We start from the raw sequence: 19,941 nt of genomic DNA, 5'->3' as shown, positions 1-19,941 counted from the left end.
CAAAACAAAACACAGGCTACCATAAGACCACACTTTAATCACTATGCTGAAGTTGAGCTTCAAATAAACTCTTTGGTTTCGTGGTTCCGTATGTCTGTCTATTCCTATACACCCAACTGTCGGCAAAATGCCCTGCCCTGTTCTGGGCAGAGTTAAATCAGATGCAAAACTTGTGTGGGTTTCCTTGCACTTACTGGAGTTATTGGTGGCATAGACTGAATGGATGATGGAGATTTTTTAAAAACATTCACTGACAAAAACAGTTACCAAATCAGAAGGAAAAGTCCAACTTGTCTATATTTTGATATACATGCAGACTGTTTAGTGGAGCTGATGTCAAAAACCACCAGACTGAATAAATAATACAACAGGAGCTGTTGTGTTCGAGTCAGTTTCCAGAGCATCTAACAGTCAATTGTTATTTGTATAAGAAAGAACAACGTACACAACAGAATATGCCAGAATTAGCAATGAAGGCAAGTTATCTGTAGTCCCTTACTCAAATGAGTGACTAAGGTTTGAGTTATAGTTACACTTTTGAAAGTTTGTGTTGAGCTTGTGCAAACCAAGACAGCAGTATGGCATTTGTAGTTAATGTATTCCCTGGAGCCATATTCTCATAAAATGAGCCCTCTCAGAAGTTTTATACAAAAGTCAGTGCAAATCGTCCAGTTTGTTTGAACGGTTCAGAGGTGCACGACCAGGTACTGCGACAATGCGTGGGTCCAATGCGAGGGAGTGGTGTTGCTGCTTCTGGCGCACGACGCCACACACCCAGTTCAACGCATCAACTAAACCCTAGCTTAAAGGTCAGCAGAAACAGAACATACCCAGACGTGACAGGGCCTAACCCGTACATGATGAATTTAGATAAGAGTGAATATTAAGGCTAAATTTATCTCAGACTAATGTAAAGAGCTAAATACATCTTTGATGTAGTTAAGAAACTTCAGAAAGCACTCCTGAATGTGTGCGTCAGGTGACACACTCAGAATAAATGTAAAAGCAACATGTATAACATCTGGAGAAGAGTTGGCATTGATTTGAAGTCTTTTGGATACTTTAATTGCATGGATACTTCAGATTAAAACACAATCACTCATTATCTAAATAAATGGTTCACATGTTTGAGAAGAAGAATATGAAGATGCAACTGCATAATCAGAGGTGGATAGAGGGGTACAAAAATTGTACTCAAGTCAGAGTCACATTATAATTACAGTCACAAATCTTCTCAAAACTTTAGTCCAATATGCACACTCAGATTGAAATGGATTTTGCAGTTTTGTGCCTGTCCTTCCACTGAGTGATACAATTGTAATATACATCAAAATAGCTTTTCTGTGTTGTTCACTGTTTCTAGTTTTCTCTTGTGTCAGTCACTCAAATACTTTTCAAAGTGTAAGTGACTTTTAGCAAAGCTGAAAACATGACATTTAAACAAAACAGTTCTAGAAGTTACAGAGTAAAGCCACTGTTTTCTTTGGATTTAATTGCTATATGTGAGCTTGTGTTTCTAAGTGTAATCTGGAGAAAAGATGTTTTATGATGTCAACAATGTAAGTATAATAATAAAAACTTTATAATATCTTTATAATAACTTTCTAATATTTATAGTGTCTTTAAAATATCCATCCATCCATTTTCTTCTGCTTTATCCGGGGTCGGGTCGCGGGGGTAGTAGCTTCAGAAGGGAGGCCCAGACTTCACTCTCCCCAGTCATTTGTTCCAGCTCCTCCGGAGGAATCCCAAGGAGTTCCCAAACCAGCTGAGAAACATAGTCCCTCCAGCGTGTCCTGGGTCTTCCCCGGGGCCTCCTCCCGGTGGGACGTGCCCAGAACACCTAAGCGAACAGCTGTTAACTGTAGAATGTTCTGAAAATATGGTACTTCCTAACAACACTTTGCACCAGATTATTTGAACTTCCCTCTAAAGTTTTTGAAAGTTCTGTAAAAGGTCACTGCTCAAAGCTATAGACAGGAAAGTAAAATAAATCTGACATAGACTGTTTGAAGGAAATGTCCTAACCCATAGAAATGGTGCAACCCCAAGGATGTCTCCTAATCCAATCACTTCAGCAGTTTTAGATTGCTATCAAGTGTACTTTTGGATCAAGTGTACTTTTGGATCTTGTCATTTCACAGTACAGACAGGCCCATTCACTAGAGAGCTGCATTTATTTCTCAGGCTGATAACTCTTACAAGCCCAAACCAAATCTGGATATTTGTTTAATTCAAAAAGTCCTTTCAAAGAAACATTTGCTTCTCAGATTGTGCTGCCAAGCAATAATATCCCTGCATTAAATCAGTGAAATGAAGCACTATACATATTAAAGCAAAGGCCTCCATCCATCCATTTTCTTCCGCTTATCCAGGGTCGGGTCGCGGGGGTAGCAGCTTAAGAAGAGAGGCCCAGAATTCCCTCTCCCCAGCCACTTGTTCCAGATCCTCTGGGGGAATCCCGAGGCGTTCCCAGGCCAGCCAGGAGACATAGTCCCTAAAGCGTGTCCCTGGATGTGCCCGGAACACCTCACCAGGGAGGCGTCCAGGAGGCATCCTGACCAGATGTCCGAGCCACCTCAACTGGATCCCTCCCGATTTGAAGGAGCAGCGGCTCTACTCTGAGTCCCTCCCGGATGACCGAGCTTCTCACCCTATCTCTAAAGGAGCGCCCAGACACCCTATAGCAGGGGTCTCAAACTCCAGGCCTCGAGGGCCGCAGTCTTGCAGTTTTTAGATGTGCCACAGGTACAAAACACTGGAATGAAATGACTTAATGACCTCCTCCTTGTGTAGATCAGTTTTCCAGAGCCTTAATGACCTAATTATTCTGTTCAGGTGTGGTGCAGCAGAGGCACATCTAAACGTTGCAGGACTGTGGCCCTCGAGGACTGGAGTTTGAGACCCCTGCCCTACAGAGAAAACCCATTTTGGCCCGTTGTATCCGCAATCTCGTTCTTGCGGTCATGACCCAAAGTTCATGATCATAGATGAGGGTGGGAACGTAGATCGACCGGTAAATCGAGAGCTTCACTTTTTGACTCAGCTCTCTCTTCACCACGACAGACCGGTACAGCGCCTGCTTCACTGCAGATGCTGCGCCAATCCGCCTGTCAATGTCTCGCTCCCTTCTTCCCTCACTCGTGAACAAGATCCCGAGATACTTAAACTCCTCCACTTGGGGCAGGACACCCCCCCCAACCCGAAGAAGGCACCCTACCCTTTTCCGGTTCAAGACCCTGGCCTCGGATTTGGAGGTACTGATCCTCATCCCAGCCACTTCACACTAGGCTGCGAACCGCTCAAGCGAGAGCTGCAGATCATGACCTGATGAAGCCAATAGGTCCACATCATCTGCAAAAAGCAGAGGCCATCAAAGGCCACCAAAACGTATCCCCTCAACACCTTTAAAATAACATCAATAAATAACATCTTTAAAATTACTCAAAGGGAAAGTTATCAGTAAAGACGAGAGAGCAGGATAAGCCGTTCCTTCTTCAGCATACCTTTTTCAGAGGTTGAAAATCAACACTGTGCAGCATACCTTGCTCCTATGTGTTAAGTTGCTATAATTTTCATTGTAAAAAAATTTGTGCAAAAACACGACTGGAGAAGTTCAAAGGAAAATCAGATCCACTGAATGGATCTGATTTTCCATTCAATAAAATCATATTCACTCAAACATTTCCTTCTGATCTGGATCTATGTAAATCATTGGAATGGAGTTTTTACATTCAGATTTAGGTTTTTAAATATTCATGTCCAAGTGTAACATGTTGTTTTCTTCATCTTAACACAAAATAAGAGCTTGAGTGTTTTTTTTACTTATTAAATTTTAAATTGATCAATAGATCAATGATTCTATTGATCCATTCAGTGAGACAGAGAGAACCACCATGAAATCCATTTATGACATGTTGTCACTCAAAGCTGAATGACAACAGTATTAACATGACATTTTCAGTAATGACCTAAATCTCTCTAAATGGAGCCCTGCCCCCATACAGATAATCTCAGCCTCCCTGATCTATACTTGAAATGCTACAGCATTTTAACCAGTTTATGTTCGTCTACAGAGAATCATTAAGAGCAGTATGTAGTTCCAAAGCACCTTTGTTCAGAATAGAAAGTAAAATGCAGTATAAAACATTCAGAGTTGTGTATCATTTCCCACTGTGTGCTATTTTATCGTAACTTTTCACTGATATACCAGGGAAATTATATCAATGATACCTCCATCAAAACTAAAAAACTGGCAAACTTTATTTGTTTGGGGGGTTTTAATAACCAATTACAAGTTTTGAAAAATTCTTAATTAAGGTGCTGCCAAAGAATAACCATTCTAAAAAGCATCTCTTCTACAACAGAGTGGCTGAAAAAGGAAAACAATTGGTTGCAAGGGCCTAGCCAAGCTCCAAACGTCAACCTGACTGAAAAGCAGGGGTGGAATTGTAAGGGAGTTATGCAAAAATGAATGCCCTTCACAACATCAGAGACCAATAAAATCATATTCATTCAAAAATTCCCTTCTGGTCCGGATCTACATAAATCATTGGAATGGAGTTTTTATATTCAGATTTAGGTTTTTAAATATTCATGTCAAAGTGTAACATGTTTTCTTCATCTTAATACAAAATAAGAGCTTGAGTTTTTTTAACTTATTAAATTTTTAATTTTGAACATATAGCTTTTAATGTGACCTAAATTTAGGCGCTGTGAAATTAGTTGCAGCTACCAAACATTGTGCCAAAATCTTTCTTGCATTGTCCCCATAGCAAAACAGATTCAGATTGACTTTTTATTTTATGGATATAAAAAAATCTATTTTACATTCCAACTATAAGGATTAGTTTACTCTTTGTTTCCAGAATGCAGACTGACCTAGATGCCACCCTCCCCCTCTACCCTGCTCTTCTCCAAGGTGCCATATGGCCAAAGATTAGAAAAAGCCCCATTTCAACAAATCCCAGGATGTTACATTGTAAAAGAATGAAGAAAACATTGAGTTTAAGGAGTTTATATTTGCAATAAGAAAATTATGCTGTCAAACAGTCAATTTTTGACTGAGTTCCCTTTTTACACGTTACAGTGAAAATAAGGCAGTGAAGCTTAAAGAACAGAATCTAATATTAAATGAAATTCTAGCAGTGGTGAGTGTCACTCAATGGTGGACAGCATATTTGCTTTCACAAAGCATGGAGAGGTTTACACTGTTTTCATTGTCCATTTGTAGAAAATGTTTCATACTACTGCTTAACACTTTTCAGGAGATGTAACCTTTAACTGTAGGAGTTTGTTGTTAAATTATCTGACTTGCCATGTTTAGTGTTTTTAAATAAAAATATGTAAGAAAATAAATAACTTATTTAACATATGTTTTAATGTTCTGCTTGTTGTTTGTGACTGAATTCTAAAAATCCTTCCTTATAAATTGATCCAATAACTATAAGGATCTTAAAGGCTGTGCAGACTCCACTAAGTAACGGGAATGTTGGTGAATAAGAACAAAACTTTAAGCAGTGTAGTACAGTCTTTATAATCCTGCCACGCCCATGAAGGTAAGATGCTGCAAGATGCTGTTTGTTCCTTTTATGCCAGGCCTTCCTGCATTCAACCACACACTACAGGCAGAGATTATACAGGCAAAAAAATTAAAACTCTAGGCCTTATACAAATCTAGAGGTGCAAGGACATAATGAAGGCTAATATAATACCACAAAAAAAGAAATTAGAATCAAAATAAAATTTAATTTAAACCCCTCAAATGAGTTATTAAAGCAAAAGTAAAAGCAAAAGTAAAAACTCCAATTATGTTATCTTAGAACTAAATAGTTCCAGAGACACAGCAGAACATGTTCTATTAAAGGAGTTTGGGTTCTACCTAGAGTCATTGATTTCCACCTCAGGAACAACTTAAACATCAGACTGAAGGCGGACAGCTGTTCACTGTAGAATGTTCTGAAAATATGGTACGTCCTAACAACACTTTGCACCAGATTATTTGAACTTCCCTCTAAAGTTTTTGAAAGTTCTGTAAAAGGTCACTGCTCAAAGCTATAGACAGGAAAGTAAAATAAATCTGACATAGGTTGTTTGAAGGAAATGTCCTAACCCATAGAAAATGGTGCAACCCCAAGGATGGTGGTTTAGGATTGGTCTCCTAAACCAATCACTTCAGCAGTTTTAGATTGCTATGAAGGAATAAAGTGTACTTTTGGATCTTGTCATTTCACAGTACAGGCAGGCACATTCACTAGAGAGCTGCATTTATTTCTCAGGCTGAAAACTCTTGCAAGCACAAACCAAATCTGGACATTTGTTTAATTCAAAAAGTCCTTTCAAAGAATCATTTGCTTTTCAGATTGTGTTGCCAAGCAATAATATCCCTGCATTAAACCAGTGAAATGAAGCATAGCTTGGTAAACAGCCTACTCAATTTATGTTGTTTTCTTGCAGGAAATCAACTCTTCTTTACAAGCTATAGTATTAAAATTTGTCAAATTTGGACCCCACAATCCTACATTGAATATGCATTTTTTTGAAGCATAGTTTGTAAATTTTGTACAAGTTTTTTCTGTTTTAAAAGTTGAAAACTTGCTTTGTTTGACACCTGATCTGAAGTGATTCTTATTTGAAATGTCTGTGGGTTCTCTCAGTCAGTCAGTCAGTCGAAACTAATCAATTTATTTGATTAAAATTTTAGTTCAGGTAATTCAAAGAAAACTGATTCAAATTAAATATAAATCTGTTAAATAAGAAGCTTAAATCTTTTTGATAGAAGAATGAATAATAAAGTATTTTAAGTGCTCTAGCTTCTGTTTTCCAGTACAAGTCAGACCTGGAAAATGATCAAATACATGTAGATTCTTGTAGAGGCTACCATACTTCATAACCCTGCTTTTAAAATAAACCATAGCTTCTTAGGGTTGTTTTAATGATGAACAATCTGCTTTGGAAGCAGTCTGATCAAATGTATATCACAGTTTATACTGACTTCGTCAAAACTGTAACCCAACAAAGACACTAAAGACTAGAATGAGGTACACAGAGCAGACCTCTCCTAATTTGGTTTGCAGAAGGCAAAGCATGGTAATAAGCAGCACTGCACACAGTTTGATCAATCAGTACAACAACCACTAAAAAAATGGTTTTATGATTGTGAATATAAAATCAAGTTAACTATTTCAGAGTGGTTTGTTTGTGCTTTATTTCCACTGTCAAAAGCATTTCTTTTAATTCCTGCAGGATGAGCTGCACTGAAACAAAAACAGGACATTAACACACCAGCTCATAAAGTAGCCTATATGTGCTGTCACTCAATCTTAATGGAATGTGAAGCATACCGTACCTTTAAACTACATGGTGCACTCTATGCGGCTCCGGATTCCCAACAAAAATCAAACAACGTCCTGTTGTTTTTCGTATGATGAGTCCTCCTGACTGGTGCTCCAAAAGCCCGCATCCACTCAGCAGTGAGATCAACAGTTTGACGAGTGCCTGAATAAAGTAGAGCAAAGCTGCATTTTTATTTAGCCTAGAAGAAGCAGCTCCCGGGAGTGTTCCAAATTCCCTTCAATGTGTCTAAACCGACATTTAATGAAAATCAGCTCTGGAAAAGCTGCTCTAAATATACTTTTATCTCCTGCAGATATTTGTGTTGATTATTGTGGGATATTTATCACTCCTTCTGATGTTGTTCTCGTCAAAGCCGGTGGAGGGTGGAGTCAGAATGTCCAGATCTGCTCTCCGGTTGTTATGCCCTGAATACTGCCTGCCAGGCATTGACTTAGTCCAAACTGTGGATACTGTGACACTTTACCGCCGCTAGGCTCCCATGTGGCCACACCAGTTACGCTGAGTACAAAGATCTGCTAGTGTCTCAATATACAAGGGGCAATTATACCACATTTTAGATTTTATGTGTAACATGCTTTTATCATGTAAACATAGCCACTGTGTTTACTCTGTCTAGTATATTCCGTCTTTTACTGTTCATGTTTAATTTTGAGATGTCAACATGGTTTTTTTTCCATACAAAATGTTTCAGCCGTTTGCAGAATAAACTAAGCTAAAAATAACAGCCTACCTGTTCATGCAGAGGTCACCGCAGTGAACTTTATTTCTCTATGTGTGTGGGGGCGGAGGGGCGTTTCTCGCAGTTTACCATTGCCACCTCACCTAAATCAGGTACTCACAGCAAACAGTGAAATTTTTGACCAGCTTTTGCAACAGCTGGTGGAGAGACTATTTGACTGACTTGAAATCAGCTCATAGGGTGAACACATCTACTCCAACAGTTCTCAAAGTAGGAAATGTAGCTCTTTTAGGGGAGGACCCCCTAAAAGAGGTCTGGGTCCTCCCAGACCCAGACGAAATATGGGTAGAGTGGTAAAGGTCTTTCCAGGCAGACCTGTAATGTTCATGTAATTCATGTAATGTTTGTACTTCTACAGGTGACTTGTTGTGCAGGCCTATTCAGTTATTGTATCCTGTACCGGTATTTTAAAAGAAGAGAAATCCTGTAAAGATGAATAGTTGTTCATCAGGCAGGAGGATGTTGTGACTTCTTTCCACTTATATGTTAAGTATAATTTGCATGATTAGTGACTTATTTAAAATTGTATGTTAAGCATAATTTACATAATTATTATTATTCACTGAATTTCACATGATTGTACATAATTACAAAAGTGTGAAATGAAACATATAGTGCTATTAGGCTAGCTAGTGCGAAGAATTATTTATTTTGGAGAGAGGAAATCTCTTTTTCCCTAATGATAATAAAGGCTTTGACAAAACAGCTAAATCAACAACACTAACAAATAAAACAAACAAGTGTTTGTTTTATTTGTGTTTGCTATACAGCAAACACAGATGAATTGAAAAGTATATAAATAAACAAAAAGTTAAGTCAGAAAAATGTTGAATGCACATATCTGTTGTCTCATATTCAAAAAGAGTATCTTCTTCATAGAGTTGGAAGAATAAACAGTTCAATATTGTTTTATAATCTAATCACCTCATGGCTGGAGGTCTTCTTTGTCTTCTTGATCTTCTCGACTGTTTTCATTGGCTGGTGGTGTGAGAAGGACATCATCTGGTCTACGGGAGGACAGGTTTGGGTTGAGGTTAGATGCACCACAGCGAGGCTCAGACAGAGGAAAAGGAAAGAAACACATAGGAGTCCTTAGGGTTTGTTTTTCTTTTGGGGTATTTTTTTTATATTATTATATATTATATATCTTTTCTCTCCCATGATTCTATAGTTTCATCCACTTATTCCCCAACATTTTAAGAAGTTATAAATCACTTACTTATTCAAACACACATAAACATAAAACATGTTAAAACCTGTAGTGTCTTTTAGTCTTTGCAATATCAGATTTTGACATTTAGAATTCAAGTTAATTTCTTAGTCTGAGTGAGCGTTTGACCAGAGAACAATGGATTACTTTAAGCTTATTGATCCCAATGCTGAAACTGTGAAGCTGACGAGCAGCCCTCCTCTCATTTAAAGCTTAAGTGAGATATGAGGCTGGAGCCTATGTCCAGGTCGGTACCTTTACACTGCTTAAGAGATAAAAGACGCAACAAAAAGAAAAGGCGTTGGATAAATGACAGTGTGTGCAGCCGCTCTATTTGCTGCACTAAGTACTAGACAGTATGCTAGTACTTAGCGTATGATGATCTGACAGAACACCGGGCTCTCAGTTGCGGTCAGCTGTGCAATTTTACTGTTTTTATTATGCAGAAATGCTGGTTCAAGTGGAATATCAGACAGTTCAGAAATGGGTTCGGGTTCCAATGACAGATGACTGTTATGATTACTTGAAATTCATGCAAGAGGGTAAGTTGAGTACTAATTATGTTGTTGTGGCAGCTGCCATTAAATTAAGTGAGTTTAAGGTAGTTTCTTTATCTCTGTCCTTGTTCAATTAATAATTAAGTCATTATTTTTTATAAAAATGGTTGTGTCAAATTTTGGTGAACTGTCTACCAGCAATATGAGCAACATTAAAGATAAAATATACTATTTCAACCACCAGTTCATTGTCTGAAAATGTGATTTGAAATATTTTCTAAATATAAATGTATTTGGCCCTTACCAGTTCTAAACATATGCTATAAATTAGCATGTTAAGATGAGTATGTTTGTTTCCTTCCAGTTCATGCTAAATTCAATTTGGCAAGTGAAATCTGTGTAGACCTGAAGGACTCTTCTGGAGTTGATGTGGATGCTGATATTTTTGATGAACTCCTGAGGTCTGCTACAGTATCTTTCAAAGTAGTAACTAAGCACTTTGGTAAGATTTAAAAGCATTAAAACAAGTGTTCCTTCCAATGCATTTTAAAAATACATAAATCAAAAGTTCATTTTAAGTTGTTTACTTTTAAGTTGCTTCCTTCTGTTCTGAAGATGGATCAGATTCAGTTGAATCTCCAAGCTCAGCAAGCTCATCTTCTACAGCAGTGTTTCCCAACCCTGGCCCTCAAGGTACACTGCCCTGCATGTTTTATGTATTCCTTTGCTTCAATCCAGCTGATTTCAATTGCTGATTGATTAACAGGCATTTGCTGAACTGCAATCAGTTGAATTAGGCACATTAAAGCAGGGAAACCTCTAAAACATGTAGACAGTCTAAAACAGTGTGCCTTGAGGACCAGGGTTGGGAAACACTGTTCTACACTGATCACAGAGAACACCAAAGCACAGAGAAGGCGACTGGCTGAAGGACTACCTGACAGTAAGATGGCAAAAGATGTGAGTTGTGTCAAGGTGGGAAATAGAATGATGATCCATTTTAAAATTCATACCAGGATGACAAGTGAAATATGTTGCAGATTGTCTATGTAGCTCTGTACCAAAAACCAGGGGGAGAAGATGTATTAAAAGAGTACAAGACCAAAAGTCTCTCTGATCCAACAAGAAGGAAACTTGTCAATATTTTAGTGGCAGATATGATCGAAAGTCATGGGTTTGTACCAATAAACCTCAGCCTGCTGATTGGGGGCCAGAATTTAACTTTGATATTTTTGACTGGTAGTACTTTTAAGAGTTAAACACATACAGTACATGTATGAAATCCATAGAAATGTTAGAATTATTTGAAAAAATATAATTAACATAATAATTATTCAAACAATTTGTTATTACTGAGAATGAGTTTTCTAGTTTGTTTAACCCCTATGTGAAACAGGAATATTCTTATTGAATTGTTTTTTTAGGACAGTCCCTCCTGAAAATGTCCGCATTACCTATGCCCTGAGAATTGTCACCCTCTTTCCCAGGTTGAAAGATAATTGCTCACTAACTGGCTATGAGAGCACCTGAAGATTCTCTTCTTGGGTCATAATCTGTTTGGATTTCTTTCTGTTTTTGCAATGTCGATTAACTGTGTAATCAATGTAGTCCTTTTGAACGCAATGTAATTGACATTTTGTGTTTTCTGATCTGTGATAGGAGCATTTCTATGATCCTCAGAGTGGACAGGGCTACCTGGCCTATCGATTGAAAACCGTTCAATGTAGAACTGCAAATGACTTCAAGAGGAGCTCCAGGTCTGCTCATCAAGGCGGCCCGAAAACTCAGAGGGAAACCTCAACCTCTGAACAGCTGTTTGGTGATGGATGCAAAGAAGCAATGTCCATAACGAAGCATGCATCAGACCAGGAAGTTGTTAAGGAGAAAATGAAGGTAACGTTTAAGCATAGACAAAATATGCTACATGATCTGGACCAGTCATCACTCATTTCGGATCACTTCCCAATATTCTTGGATACACCAGGCTTGGTGAGAAACTCTCAGATTTGATTAACTGAACTTTTGAATTGGGTTTTGATGGTATTTTTTCTTCTGCTAGATTGAGCAGGACTTTATCATGCTCTTTGGAGAAGATATCTTGGGGAAGTTTATTGCAAGATGGCCTTGCTGATTGTGTTGTGAAGTTCATGAAGGTATGTTTTTGACATGAATTATTGTGCTTCACTTACAGTAAATTGATCTGTTTTACAGTCTTGTAAAACAGATCAATTTTACAGTCTTGTAAAACTGATCTTTACAAGACTGTAAAGATCAGTTTACAGTCTTGTAAACTGGTGTAAAACTTTATACCAAATAATGTAAAGTCATTATTTGGTGTTATTTGTAGAATAGAATAGAATATACTTTATTGATCCCCAAGGGGAAATTGCTTATTTGTTGGAAGCTACTTCATCTTAGGTAATACATACAAAGTTTGTAAAATATATATACAGTATATATACCTAAGAGTGATAGGATTAAAATTACTAGATATAAACAAATAAATAAGTAAATAACAAGCAATCACATGCAATATATTAATCAATAAATAACCTAGAAATGAGCGCAGAAAAGATTTGAATCAATTAGTACAGACTTGGGTATTGAAAAGTCTGATGGCAACAGGCAGAAATGACTTCCTGTGACGCTCTGTGGTGCACTTTGGTAAAATGAGTCTCTGGCTGACGGTGCTCCTGTATCCGGCCAGGACGTCATGGAGTGGATGAGACTCGTTGTCCAAGATGGCCTGCCTCTTGGACAGGATCCTTCTTTCTGACACCACTGTCAGAGATTCCAGCTCCACTCCAACAATGTTACTTGCCTTCCGGATCAGTTTGTTCAGTCTGTTGGTGTCCTCCACCTTCAGCTTGCTGCCCCAGCACACCACAGCATACAGGATGGCACTGGCAACCACAAAGTCATAAAACATCCTGAGCAAAGTATTATGAATTTCTAGCTATTTTTGGGGTGGGTGGGAGGGATCAGGGTTAATTTTATGACAAAATGGAACAAAAAATTGGTTATGGGAACATAATGGCACATAGAATTGTATGAGCCCATTAAAACTGATCTTGTCACTTAAGCTCACAACAGTTGCCTTGCAAGTCGCATCCCCTTTTGTGGCATGTTCACAGCTAAAGAAAGGTGGAAAATTTTCTCAATTTGTTGCTTGAGAGGGACTAAAACCATTATTTCTAATGTGCTATCTCTCAGTCTTAGGTGGGGACAAGCATGGCGATATTTCTTGGCAAAGTTGGATCTGCACAGCCCTTCCTCCTCTGCGTTGGAAAAAAGAAGAGCAGTATTCAGAAGTTCTACATCATCCTGGATCAGAAGTCCATTCCTTGTGTGGCACAGACTGCAGTGGCTGCCTTCGATGAACTGTTTAAGGCGCACTTGTGTTTGCAGTATCCTACGATGTTGTTCATCTGTTTTTTACACATATTCTGTGTTAAAGAAGCACTTGATGAAAGCACATGTAGACACTATTACCATAGATTCTGTTTATGTGGACAATGTTGGTACAGATAGCGTTAAGGCTGATGATTATCTGAATGCTTTCAGAATAGAGATTGTGGATGATAAAACATTTTGCTGTAAGATTAATTGTCTCAAAAATTATTGCGATAAACAATAATATTGTTTGAAGACCATTTTAAACTGATGTAATGGTAATGACATAATAATGCAAGCGATATCCTGCAAAAATAGATACACTGAAAATGTTAAACTAAATAAACAAAACAACCAAAAACAAAAATAAAATTGACTCTTAGTCTCCATTAACAAAAAATGCACTTGAATAAAAACTTAACATAAAATCAAAGTGAAAATAAAAACTACATTCAACCAAAAGAGTACAGATTATGAAGTCTGTATACTACCGTAAGTCAAATAGCCTTTTGATTCTAATTTATTAAATTTCTATGTGTATAGATAACATTTTTTATTTATCTCTACTAGGCCTGTCACGATAGCAAATTTTGCTCAACGATTAATTGTCTCAAAAATTATTGCGATAAATGATAGTATTGTTTGAAGACCTTTTTACACTGATTTAATGGAAATGACGTAATAATTCATGCAATTTCCTGCCAAAGATAGATACACTTTATTTTCAAAAGAGCACTAAACACTGGAACTGATCAACAATATAAACAAAACAACCAAAAACAAAAATAAAATGGATTCTCAGTCTCCATTAACAAAAAACTCACTTGAAAAAAATAAACTAAACAACATAAAGCCAAAGTGGAAATAAATACTGCATTCAAGCAAAAGAGTGCAGATTATGAAGTCTGTATATTATGTTGCCCTTCAGTAATAATTAGATTTACATAGAGAAAATGGGCCCATCCACTACCTGATGCAATAGTTCACACTACATGATTTTTTGCTCCTATTTTTCCCCTTACCATAATCTTAGCACGTTGGTCTTTCTAAGATTGTGTGGTGTGTTATGGTAGATCGTCGTTGCGGCTCCGATCTAAATCAGGGGTTTTCCCCGACTGGGAACTTAACTCAGCCTGTTGAATGTGACAGGTAGCCAATCAGAAAGCGCAGATTCTCCTCCGCGCTTTCTGAGGGGAAATTACGTCGGGGAATCCCAAACAGCTGACAAGGCGCAACCCGAAGTCCAGCGGACATTGGAGATGATATGTGGAAACAACATTAATGTTTATTCAACATGCAAATAATATAGAAATGACAAGGGGAGGAGTTGGAGCGAAATTGCAACCGCAGTTGATAACCCCGGTAACTTTTCAGCTGTTCTTCGTTAACGTGACGTAAATAGGTTCTAATGATTTCATTCAGTCAGGACTTTACGCTGACACTAGCCACATGCATTGCAGGTAGACTGTAGTAAAGCATTGATTAATGCCTGGTTTTAAAATTAGTTCATGGACTTGTAGCCATTATTTTGTGCCCATTGTTGGACACCACACGGCAGGATTGAACCCGATCGAACCGTTATACCTAGAATTTCTGGCTAATGTGTGGTCTCTCAGGTTTTGAAAATGGGCCGACAATCAGCCGACAGCTCTAAGATCGTGTCGTCTGCGCTGAGCTTTACACTAAGGAAATGAGGAAGGGAGGAGTCAGTGGAGAGCACCGGAGTTGAGCCTTTTTTCATTCGGTGTCATCAACAGAAAGAGAAAAAGGCCGGAAGAGACGATAATGCCGATAATTAAAATGACGTCGATAGTTTTAATTTATTGTACGATTAATTGATTTACCGTTTATCGCGACAGGCCTAATCTCTACACATGACGAAACGGCTAACTGATGGATTGGGTCTGGTGTTATTTTACTTTCTGGAGGATCAGAACCTTTGAGATCTCATCTACCCTCTGATCCGATGGAGCTGCTACAGCAACACACTGATCCTCTAACGGGAATCCTCAGATCCAGGAATCAATGTCTAGTGTCCTGCAACATTTAGATACGTCCTGGTCCAACACACCTGAATTAAATGGCTGCTTAGGACAGTCAGGTTCTCCAGAGTCATGCTAATGACCTCCAACCTCATGATTTGACGCAGGTGCGTTAAAGAAGAGACATCTAAAGGTTGGAGGACATGGACCCTCCTGAACTGGAGCTAAAGCCCTGCTGTGCAATTTTCACTCAATTATAATCACATTTACTTACATACAGTGGAAACTTTACCTGTGTTGAGGTAGATGAGGAGTATTCATAGTGTCTTTACTTTAAAACCTTTTTGGTTTCCATTTGTTTAAAGTAAATTACATTTACCCATCGTTTGACCACTGCTTTATGACAAAAAAAGTTTGTCACAAATATATGATTTTAATAGAAGCATCATTCGATTTATAATGTAGAAAGCAGATGACAAAAGTGTTTCCTGAATTAACTTTGATGTTCATTTCACTGCACACAAAGGACAGATTAAATATTTAAGATTGCAACAAATCTGTTTAATCTTTAACAAAATAGGTTCAGATTAACATGGGTGATTGCACAGCTACCTAAAGTTAACAATTAAATGTTTGAAAACTTACATGGATGTTCAAATATTTACTATAATCAATTAACAAAAGAAAACACCATAAAGCTGTGTATTCAAAGAAGACCAAGGTCAGTCTAGACATTGAGGATAAACCATAACGTCTACCAACAGAGCAAGTTGTGAAAGATGTCTTGGTCCAGTTGACGGCTCAGTTCGAAGCTTGAGGTTTTGGTGTTGAACCTCCCAGAATCTCAGCTGCTGCAGATTGTCTGAAGATGCAGAAAAAAGTACAAATAGTTAGTGTTAGAAAAAATTTGTTGGTTTTCCTGAACAGCTGATGCACGGACAAACCTGACTTTGACAGAACATTGCTGAACCTGAAAATTGCTTTAAATAAATGCATAAAATATAAAAAAAATTTAAGTATGTGTTTATTGGCTGTTAATTGTGTCAAAATATCAATTGAGAAAGAAATTTACTGCTTGTGAAAATCTAAACCATGTGAATACATTTTACCATCTACATTTATCAACTTGAAATGAAGACAAACAGGAACAGCAGGTTTGTCCTGGTTTGCAGATGACATTTGTTTAAAGGCCGATGAAATGGGGTCTCTGGATTTCAGAGATCCAGACACAAACACAGTTTAATCTGAAGATTCTGGATTATGTGTGAATAGGTCTGTCACGAAGGAAAATTTTTCTGTATGATAAATTGTTAGAGAAGTTATCTCAACAAACTCTAATACTGTTTTTTTGAAACCATTTTTTAAGTAATATAATGGTAAAGACAAAATAATAATGCAAGAACACATTCTCAGAGGTCATTAAACTTTAAATTCTAATGAACATTTAACACTAAAATACATTTTTAATATCCAAAAAAATAAATAAAACTAATAAAATGAATTTAGAAAATCTTTGTAAACAAAATTGCCTTTCAAAATATGAGCTAGTTGAGACCAAAGTACCAAATTGAAGACTTTTATCATTCAGTTTTTGGTAGAAAAAGGGAGAAAAAAAAGAGATAAACGATAAATCAGGCCAATGGAAATTATTGAGTTTGTTTTAATTTATCATCCGATTAACTGATTTATTGATTATTGTGACACGCCTATGTGTGAACATTAGACTAAATCCTTAAATATGTTGAGAAGTCAACATAAATGAAGTACCTTTCAGTTTGTTCTGGTGAATAAAGTCTAGCAGCATGATGTTCCTGCAGGAGCAGGTCTACCTTCAATACTGCTGAAGCAACAAAATACGGTTTCAGTGACAGTGAGCAACATCCACAACTGCCATAATCTCCTAAATATGCTTGCCGACTTCGGCATCATAAAACTAGATCAACCTGGGTTAAAGTTAAGACTGAAGATAGACTCCCAAACTATGAGGGGCCGTTTAGGACAAAATTTACGTTTTGTCTCTCACACACTACCAAAAAGTCTCGCATACTCCAAAAAAATAGCCACGCACACTCCAAAAAATTACGTTTTGTCTCTCACACACTACCAAAAAGTCTCGCATACTCCAAAAAAATAGCCACGCACACTCCAAAAAATTACGTTTTGTCTCTCACACACTACCAAAAAGTCTCGCATACTCCAAAAAAATAGCCACGCACACTCCAAAAAATTACGTTTTGTCTCTCACACACTACCAAAAACTCTCGCATACTCAAAAAAATTACGTTTTGTCTCTCACACACTACCAAAAACTCACGCATACTCAAAACAAATAGCCACGCACACTCAAAAATTACTCACGCACATTCAAAAAATACTCAAATTGCGTATACACACACTACTAAAATGTCACACACACATTCACAAACGTTAACTTTCTCGCTCACATACACTACTACCAGCTCGCGCACATACACTACTACCAGCTCGCGCACATACACTACTACCACCTCGCGCACATACACACAAACGTTAACTTTCTCGCTCACATACACTGCTAACAGCTCGCACACACACAGACGTTTATCTCTCACATACACAAGACTAAAGTTGAACACACACACAATACTAAGACTCGTTTTATGTATGTGTGAGAGCGAGACTTTTTATGAATGTGTGAGAGCGAGACTGTTTTTGAATGTGTGAGAGCGAGACTCTTTTTGAATGTGTGAGAGCGAGACTCTTTTTGAATGTGTGAGAGTTGTCACGGAAGAGGCGGGGCATAATTTTTGGATCAAACTGCGCATGCGTAGATCCTAAACTATAAGTTTCGATTGTTGACTCACTGTATGTTCTATTACTTAGTATATTTGTGCTTTTAAATATATATAGAACGTTTAACTTTCTTGTAGATTAAATGTCTAATTCGAAACGAGAGAGAATTGGTCAGGCAGCTGCCATTTTAAACAATTAGAGTTAGCCATGTTCGGTATAGCAAACTCTTTCTTCTTCGGCACTAGTTGGCGCCGGTTAATAATTCCTGTAATACTGGCACCCAGTGGACAGATTGTACTACAGCAATTTTGCTATTTTTAATCAATCAATCAGATTCATTTATTTCTATAGCACATTTAGTAGTGTATGTGAGCGAGCTGGTAGTAGTGTATGTGAGCGAGAAAGTTAACGTTTGTGAATGTGTGTGTGACATTTTAGTAGTGTGTGTATACGCAATTTGAGTATTTTTTGAATGTGCGTGAGTAATTTTTGAGTGTGCGTGGCTATTTTTTTTGAGTATGCGTGAGTTTTTGGTAGTGTGTGAGAGACAAAACGTAATTTTTTTGAGTATGCGAGAGGTTTTGGTAGTGTGTGAGAGACAAAACGTAATTTTTTGGAGTGTGCGTGGCTACTTTTTTGGAGTATGCGAGACTTTTTGGTAGTGTGTGAGAGACAAAACGTAATTTTTTGGAGTGTGCGTGGCTATTTTTTTGGAGTATGCGAGACCTTTTGGTAGTGTGTGAGAGACAAAACGTAATTTTTTGGAGTGTGCGTGGCTATTTTTTTGGAGTATGCGAGACCTTTTCGTAGTGTGTGAGAGACAAAACGTAAATTTTGTCCTAAACGGCCCCTCATACTGTGCTGAGTGACACTAAAAATACACGGACTTAGCTATGAACAGCTAAAGTAGCATAGCTCACATAAACATTAGCTATCGCTAACAGAAACATACGAGGAGGGCAGAGGACCAGACATAATCTGAAATTATTTATAATTACTCGATGTCTCTTTATAATCGGACAGCAAACCTGCAGGTTTAATTCTACTTACTTCCGAGGGCAGACCACCGGGACAATCCGTCTTGCTTCTTGGTTTGCCTGCCTGTTTTTCCGACCAGCGAACCATTCCGTCACCCAGTGGTCGTTTTTCACACCACGTAGTCCCCCGTACCGCTCAAAAATGCACAATATGTCTATAAATAATTTTGGAATATTGTAAGGAAGTGCTGAGATATACCGTTTTCCACCGAACTAACATATTTGCCACTTCGGCACAAGTACAGTGAGAAACGTTTAGAAGATAAAAACACTAGACTCGGAGCAAACATCAGATGACCCAGCTTTCTACTACCATGTAAAACATCTACATCTACCATCTACACATTGGGAGCTCCGGAATCGTGAAATGAGTCTGAAAACCGGATCTGTGCGTAAATGCAGTTTTGTGTGTGTGTATCTGGTGACTCGTGTGTACTTTTTCAACATTTGTAGGCGTAGGAGAAGGTTTATTTTCTTTTTACAGTTTACAAATCATGTTTCACAGACACAACTATCCAAAGTTACACACAAAGACGGTTACATGAGTTACAAATCCAGTATTACACACACACAGATATTTTTACATTGCACAGATACTTTTACACACACACACACACACACACACACACACACACACACACACACACGCACAAATATTTTGAGACTATTTTCACTCCATAGAATGAGTCTCAAAAATACTCTGCACTCCTAACCGGATCTGTGCGTAAATGCAGTTTTGTGTGTGTGTGTGTGTGTATCTGGTGACTCGTGTGTACTTTTTCAACATTTGTAGGCGTAGGAGAAGGTTTATTTTCTTTTTACAGTTTACAAATCATGTTTCACAGACACAACTATCCAAAGTTACACACAAAGATGGTTACACGAGTTACAAATTCATTATTACACACGCACAGATATTTTTTACACACACACAGATACTTTTATACACGCACAG

The 19,941-nt window shown here is 37.9% G+C and overlaps 1 protein-coding gene and 2 long non-coding RNA genes across 5 annotated transcripts in view; 1 reads left to right on the top strand and 2 right to left on the bottom strand.

The window, feature by feature from the left end:
- Positions 1-7,748, bottom strand: part of pdzd2 (PDZ domain containing 2) — a 137,251-nt gene extending 129,503 nt beyond the window's left edge. For 2 of the 3 annotated variants that reach the window (XM_028033644.1, XM_028033643.1), the window contains exon 1: positions 7,349-7,743. The gene's annotated coding sequence lies outside the window, so the exon portion shown is untranslated. Of the gene's footprint in view, positions 1-7,348 lie in introns of all 3 variants that reach the window. The other variant, XM_028033646.1, reaches the window with a different exon arrangement.
- Positions 7,749-10,424: 2,676 nt separating this feature from the next.
- Positions 10,425-13,408, top strand: LOC114154516 (uncharacterized). The gene is made up of 4 exons (XR_003597575.1): positions 10,425-10,762; positions 11,462-11,791; positions 11,862-11,955; positions 13,022-13,408. It is a non-coding gene; the product is annotated as an uncharacterized LOC114154516 (long non-coding RNA).
- A 1,610-nt stretch (positions 13,409-15,018) lies between these two features.
- On the bottom strand, positions 15,019-19,585 carry LOC114154517 (uncharacterized). Its single transcript, XR_003597576.1, has 3 exons — positions 19,000-19,585; positions 16,945-17,014; positions 15,019-16,039 (listed from the first exon to the last, which is right to left on the bottom strand). It is a non-coding gene; the product is annotated as an uncharacterized LOC114154517 (long non-coding RNA).
- Positions 19,586-19,941: the final 356 nt, after the last annotated feature.

This window comes from Xiphophorus couchianus, chromosome 12 (assembly GCF_001444195.1).
Source record: "Xiphophorus couchianus chromosome 12, X_couchianus-1.0, whole genome shotgun sequence".
NCBI lineage: Eukaryota > Metazoa > Chordata > Actinopteri > Cyprinodontiformes > Poeciliidae > Xiphophorus > Xiphophorus couchianus.
The sequence above is the reverse complement of the archived record's forward strand: the minus strand, read 5'-3'. Positions and strand labels throughout refer to the sequence as shown.